Below are 7,978 nucleotides of genomic sequence, written 5' to 3'. Positions count from 1 at the left end.
TGTCGAAACTCAACAGTATTTTGTGTGTCCGAAAAAGGTTTCAATATCCACTTAGCAATCTGAGAGATTTAATATGAATCCTGGGCAATGTGTATTTTTTTACCGTTTACTTGTTTGCAAGATGTGAACATTGTTGCCATACTAAATTTATTGTCCATCTATAATCTCTCCTGAACTGAGTAAACATTAACAGGAACAGAATAGTCAGAGTAAAGGTAGCAGCTTTACTTCCCTTGATAAGGCACTTTATAAACGAGAAAAGTGTGGCATAATTTTAGGGAACAGTGGTATTATTTAGCCATATACCCTGATGACCAGGAGACCCAAAGGATCTCAAGTGTTTTCTAGAATAAAATGTTTGAGAGCCTTTGATTTAATCCTGCTGCATCTGAGTGATGTGCAGCTGCCCAGTGTAATTGAGAGATATATTTTCACATCAGCAAAACAGTAAGCTAATGATATAATTCCCTTCCCTATTGGTAACTCGAAGGAGAAATTTTACTACCGACCTTTCTTGGATTTGGAAGATTGAAATGAAAAGATTTATTTAAAAAATCGCCACATCCCTGGTGCACCTCAGGGGTGTGTGCTTACCCACGTGACCTGTGTGATGAGAGTCCTTAACAATGGATGCAGCCTTTTTGAGGTATCACTCCAGGAAGATGTCCTGGATGCACCCATGATGGTGTGGCTAGGCACAGCTCAAATGCCATCTATAAATTTGCTGACAATACAACTATTGTTGGCAGAATATCAGATGGTGATGCGAGGGCATACAGGAGTGGGATATATCAGCTGGTTGAGTGGTGTTGCAGCAACAACTGTGTACTCAAAATCAGTAAGACCAGAAGAACTTCAGAAAGGGTAAGATGAGGGAACACACACCAGTCTTCATTGAGGAATCAGAAGTGGAAAGAGAGCAGTTTCAAGTTCCAGGGTATCAATAACTGAGGATCTATCCTGAACCCAACATATCAATACAGCTACAGCCGGCTGGTGGCGTAGTGGCATCAGCGCTGGACTTCGGAGCAAAGGCTCCTGAGTTCGAATCCAGCCGGCTCCCTTGCACGCTTTCCATCTGTTCTGGGTTGAGTGTCTTGAGCTGCTTGGCCTCGTAAAAATAAAAAAAAGCCTGGTAAAAAAACACCGTCATGACAGCGTCCTGATGACTCCACTCGGAGTTCAGGGCTAAAGAGAAGAAAAGACAAAGAAGGTACAAAAGCAGCTATATTTCATTAGGACTTTGAGGAGATTTGGTATGTCACCAAAGGCACTTGCATTTCTACATGGAGAGCATTGTGACCAGCTGCATCACTGGTGTGGAGTGGGGGGCACTGCACATGATTGAAATAAGCTGCAGAGAGTTGTAAAATTAGTCAGCTCCATCATCCTAGCCTCTGTAGTTTTCAGGACATCTTCATGGAGTGATACCTCAGAAAGGCTGTATCCATCGTTAAGGACTCTCATCACACAGGTCATTCTTGTTCTCATTGCTACCATCAGGTAGGAGGTACAGAAGCCTGAAGGCACACACCCAACAATTCAGGAACAGCTTCTTCCCCTCCGCCATCTGATTTCTGAATGGATATTGAACCCATGAACACCACCTCACTACTTTTTTTATTTTTCACTACTTACTTAATTTAACTTTTACACATATATTTACTATATTTCATATTTTTTCTATTACTATGGATTGCATTGTTCTGCTGCTGCAAAGACAACACATTTCACCACATATGCCAGTGATATTAAACCTGATTCTGATTCTGAAGATGCAAGCCTGTTGATCACAGCATAAAATGCATCTTAACTGCCAGACTTGACCATGCGAATGTGTTGTATCTGTAGTGCGAAAGTGACAGAGGGAAGGTGCAGGCTGTGGTAAAAAAAAGAGTGGAGTTCTTCTGCCACAGGAGTGATGGGAGGGTTGGCTCTTTTACAGCCACAACAGTCTTTCCCAAACAAAGGCTGTAGTTAGTGACCTTTCCACCTGTCCCATTGGTAAGGAATAGTATGGGGACAACAACATGAATATCATTTTAAGATTGTGGCACAAAGCTGAACAAGAACCTGGAGGTGGTCCTGTTGGACTGCAGTAGTTGGGAGCACAGTCTCACAGTAGTTCCAGTAACTCAGATGCGGTTCTTATCTCTGGTTCTGTCTGTGTTGAGCTTGCACCCTCTCCATTTGACTGTGAGTTCCATTCCACTTTTTAAGAAGAAGGGAAGGCAAACACAGGAAATTATAGGCCAGTTAGCCTGACTTCAGTGGTTGATAAGATGTTGCAGTCCATTATTAAGGATGAGATTTTGGGGTACTTGGAGGCACATGATAAAAATAGGCCAAAGTCAGCTTGGTTTCCTCAAAGGGAAATTTTGCCTGACAAATCTGTTGGAATTCTCTGAGGAAATAACAGGCAGGATAGACCATAAGACATAGGAGCAGAATTAGGCCACTCAGCCCTCGAGTTTGATCTGCCATTCCATCATGGCTGATCCCGGATCCCACTCAACTTCATACACTTGCCTTCTTGCCATATCCTTTGATGCCCTGACTGATCAGGAAACTATTAACTTCCACCTAAAATGTACCCACAGACTTGGCCTCCACTGCAGTCTGTGGCACAGTATTCCACAGATTCACTACTCTCTGGCTAAAAAAAAATCTACCTTAACTCTGTTCTAAAAGGTTGCCCCTCAATTTTGAGGTTGTGCCCTCTAGTTCTGGATACCCCCCACCATAAGAAACATCCTCTCCACATTCATCTTACCTAGTCCTTTCAACATTCAGTGGGTTTCAATGAGATCCCCTGCATTTCTCTAAATTTCTACGAGTACAGGCCCAAAGATGACAAACACTCCTCATATGTTAACCCTTTCATTCCCGGAATCAGCCTCATGAACCTCCTCTGGACTCTCTCCAATGACAACAAATCATTTCTGAGATATGTGGCCCAAAATTGTGGACTATACTCTTGAGTGCAGCCTGACTAGTGTCTTATAAAGCCTCAACATTATCTCCTTGTTTTTATATTCTATTCTCCTTGAAATAAATGACAGCATTGCATTTGTCTTCTTTACCACAGACTCAACCTGTAAATTAATCTTCTGGGAGTCTTGCACGAGGACTCCCAAGTGTCTCTGCATCTCTGATGTTTGAACCTTGTCCCCATTTAGATAATAGTCCGCACTATTGCTCCTTTTACTAAAATGCATTTTCATACATTTCCCAGCACTGTATTCCATCTTCCACTTTTTTTGTCCACTCTTTCAATTTGTCTTAAGTCCTACTGCAATAACTTTGCTTCTGCAGCACTACCTGCCCTTTCACCTATCTTTGTATCACCCGCAAACTTTGCCACAAAGGCATCAATTCCATTACCCATATCATTGACAAACTTTGTGAAAAGTAGTGGTCCAATATGGACCCCTGAGGAACAGCTCTGACAGCCAACCAGAAAAGACCCCTATTATTCCCACTCACTGCCTCCTGCCTGTCAGCCATTCCTCTATTCATGCCAGTATCTTTCCTGTAATGCCAAAGGATTTTATCTTGTTATGCAGCCTCAGGTGTGGCACCTAATCAAATGCCTTCTGACAATGCAAGTAAATGACATCCATTGTCTCTCCTTTGTTATTTCTTGTTATTTCTTCGAAGAACTCCAACAGATTTGTTGGGTAAGATTCCCCTTTACAGAAACCATGCTGACTTTGGCTTATTTTATCATTAGCCTCCAAGTACCCCGAAACCACATCGCTAATAATAGACTCCAACACTTTCCCAACCACTGAGGTTAGGCTAACTGGCCTATAATTTCCTTTCTTTTGCCTTCCTCCCTTCTCAAAGAGTGGAGTGACATGGATTCAGAATTGGCTTGCCTACAGAAGGCAGAGGGTGGTGGTGGAGGGAGTACATTCAGATTGGAGGATTGTGACTAGTGGTGTCCCACAAGGGTCTGTTCTGGGACCTCTATTTTTCGTGATTTTTATTAACGACCTGGATATGGGGGTAGAAGGGTGGGTTGGCAAGTTTGCAGATGACACAAAGGTTGGTGGTGTTGTAGAAAGTGTAGAGGATTGTCAAAGATTGCAGAGAGACATTGATAGGATGCAGAAGTGGGCTGAGAAGTGGCAGATGGAGTTCAACCTGGAGAAGTGTGAGGTGGTACACTTTGGAAGGACAAACACCAAGGCAGAGTACAAAGTAAATGGCAGGATACTTGGTAGTGTGGAGGAGCAGAGGGATCTCGGGGTACATGTCCACAGATCCCTGAAAGTTGCCTCACAGGTGGATAGGGTAGTTAAGAAAGCTTATGGGGTGTTAGCTTCATAAGTCGAGGGATAGAGTTTAAGAGTCGCGATGTAATGATGCAGCTCTATAAAACTCTGGTTAGGCCACACTTGGATAATTGTGTCCAGTTCTGGTCACCTCACTATAGGAAGGATGTGGAAGCATTGGAAAGGGAACAGAGGAGATTTACCAGGATGCTGTCTGGTTTAGAGAGTATGGATTATGATCAGAGATTAAGGGAGCTAGGGCTTTACTCTTTGGAGAGAAGGAGGATGAGAGGAGACATGATAGAGGTGTACAAGATAATAAGAGGAATAGATAGAGTGGATAGCCAGCGCCTCTTCCCCAGGGCACCACTGCTCAATACAAGAGGACATGGCTTTAAGGTAAGGGGTGGGAAGTTCAAGGGGATATTAGAGGAAGGTTTTTTACTCAGAGAGTGGTTGATGCGTGGAATGCACTGCCTGAGTCAGTGGTGGAGGCAGGTACACTAGTGAAGTTTAAGAGACTACTAGACAGGTATATGGAGGAATCTAAGGTGGGGGCTTATATGGGAGGCAGGGTTTGAGGGTCGACACAACATTGTGGGCTGAAGGGCCTGTACTGTGCTGTACTATTCTATGTTCTATCTGCAATCTTCCAGTTCTCTAGGACCATGCTAGAATCAAGTGATTCTTGAAAGATCATGACTAATGTATCTGCTATCTCTTCAGCAACCTCTCTCAGGACTCTGGGATGTAGTCCATCTGATCCAGGTGACTTATCCACCTTAAAACCTTTGAGTTTGCCTAGCACTTTTTCCTTTGTAATAGCAATGGCACTCACTCCTGCTCCCTGACACTCACAGACCACTGGCACACTGCTAGTGTCTTCTACAGTGAAGACTGATACAAAATACCCAGGCCCATTACTACCTCACCAGCATCATTTTCCAGTGGTCCAATATCAACTCTCACCTCCCTATTCTTTATATAACTGAAAAACTTTTATTATCCTGCTTTATATAATCGGCTGGTTGACCTCATATTTCATCCTTTCTCTTCCTATAGATTTTTTTAGTCGTCTTTTGTTGAATTTTAAAAGTTTCCGAATCGTCCAATTTCCTACTCACTTTTGCTACCTTATATGCCTTCTCCTTGGCTTTTATGTGGTCTGTAACTTCCCTTGTCAGCTACGGTTGCCTACCCCTACCACCTGAGAACAGCTTCTTCTGTGGGACATATCTATCCTGCACCTTGTGAACTATTCCCAAAAACTTCAGCCATCTCTGCTCTGCTGTCATCCCCACCAATACCCTCCTCCAATCTACCTGGGCAAGCTTCCTCTCTCATGCCTCTGTAATTCCCCTTAGTGCATTGCGATACTATTACATGTGAGTTATGTTTCTCCCTCTCAAATTGTAGTATGAATTCAATCATATTATGATCACTGCCTCCTAAGAGTTCCTTTACATTGACCTGACTAATAAAATCTGGGTTATTACACAACACCCAATCTAAGATAACCTTTCTCCTAGTGTGCTTAAGCACAAGCTGCTCTAAAAAGCTATCTTGTAGGCATTGAACAAATTTTTTCTACTGCGATCCGGCACCAAACTAATTTTCCCAATCCCCTTGCATATTGTAGTCCCCCATTACAATGGTGACATTATTATATAACTTTTCCAGCACCCCTTGCAATTTCAACCCCACATCTTGTCTACTGTTTGGAGGCCTAATATGATTCCTATAATGTTTTTTTTTACTCTTGCAGCTGCTTAACTCTGCCCACAAAGATTCAAAATTCTCTAACCCCATGTCACCTCTTTCTAAAGATGTAATTCCATGTCTTACCAACAGAGCCACACCACCGTCTATGCCTTTCTGCCTGTCGTTTCATTACAAAGTATATCGTTCGATGTTAAGCTCCCAACTATGACCTTCTTTCAGCCATGGCTCAGTGATGCCCACAATGCCATACTGACCAATCTCTAATTGAGTCACAAGTTTGTCCACTTTATTCCGAATGCTATGTGCATTTAAATATAGCACCTTCAATTCTGCATTCTTAACCCTTTTGAATTTTGCCTCTGCTGTATAATTTAACTCTTTGCTGTTTCTGCATTTGTACCCAATCATTGCCTTGTCCTTCCTTACATTCATGTTACACCCTTTATCTGCTTGTAGACTTGCTGGCTCATCCACAGCTCTATCATCCTAGTTCCCATCTCCCTGCCATATGAACTTAAACCACTCCATTCAGCTCTAGTAAATCTGCCCGCAAGAATATTGGTCCCCCCTTGGATCCTTTTTGTTCAGGTCACACCTGCCCTAGAAGAGGTCCCAATTATCAAAGAAGATTTGGTGGATGTTGCTTACTTGGATTTTCAGAAAGCCCATGGAAAGGTGCCACATATGAGGTTGCTAAACAAGATAAGAGCCCATGGATTACAGAAAGATACTACCATGAACAGAAGATGAGCTGCCTGGCAGTTGGCGAAGAGTGAGAATCAAGAGGGACTTTTCTGGTTGGCTGCTGATGATTAGTGGGGTTCCACATGGGTCTGCATTAATTGTTAAAGAGCTGGGTGACAGAATTGCTGGCTTTGTGACCAAGTTTGCGGGTGATAAAGATAGGTGGAGGGGGCAGGCAATTCTGAGGATGTTGGGAGTCTGCAGAAGGACTTGGACAGATTAGGAGAATGGGCAAAGAGCTGGCAGATGGCATACAGTGCAGTATAGGGAAGTGTATGGTCATGCACTTTGGTAGAAGGAATAAAGGTGTGGACTATTTTCTAAATGGGGAGCAAATTCAGAAATCAGAGGTGCAAAGGGTCTTGTGAATCCTCGTGCAAGATTCCCCAAAAGTTAACTTGCAGGTTGAGTCAGTGGTAAGGAAGGCAAATGCAATGTTAGCATTGATTTCAAGAGGACTAGAATATAAAACAAGGATGTAATGCTTGGATGGTTATAAGGCATTGGTCAGACTGCAATTGGAATATGGTGTGCAGTTTTGGGCTCCTTATCTAAGAAGGGATGTACTGCCATATGGAGAGAGTGTTCACAAGAATGATCATGGGTATGAAAGGGTTAATGTATGAGGCATGGTTTGATGGCTCTGGGTCTGTACTCACTGGAGTTTAGAAGAATGTGGGGTGGGTGGTCTGATTGAAGCCTATCAAATATTGAAGGGCCTGAATACAGAGGATGTGGAGAGATACAATCACAACAAGAGAACATCTGTAGACACTGGAAACCCAAGCAACACACACACGATGCTGTAACAACTCAGCAGGCAAGAGTACAGTTGACATTTCAGCCAAGACCCTTCAGCAGGATGCGGAGAGGATGTTTCCTATATTAAGCAACCTAAGACTAGAGGGCAAAGCCTCAGAATAAAAGGCTATTCTTTTCGGATGGAGATAAAGGGGAAATTTCTTCAGACAGAAGGTGGTGAACTTTCATTGCAGTGGATGATGATGGAGGCCAAGGCATCTGGTATATTTAAAGCAGAGGTTGGCAAGTCCTTGATTAGTAAGGGTGTCAAAGGTTATGAGGAGAAGGCAGGAGAATGGAGTTGAGGGGGATGGGCTGAATGGCTTAATCCTGCTCCTATGCTCTGGTTTTCTCCTGCTTTCCAAAGATGTGCAGGTTCATAAGTTAATTGAGCACTGTAAGTTACTCCTGCCGATGAGGAGGAGAGTAAG

This window comes from Mobula birostris, chromosome 15 (genome assembly GCF_030028105.1).
Source record: "Mobula birostris isolate sMobBir1 chromosome 15, sMobBir1.hap1, whole genome shotgun sequence".
Taxonomy (NCBI): Eukaryota; Metazoa; Chordata; class Chondrichthyes; order Myliobatiformes; family Myliobatidae; genus Mobula; species Mobula birostris.
This window is presented reverse-complemented; position numbering follows the sequence as displayed.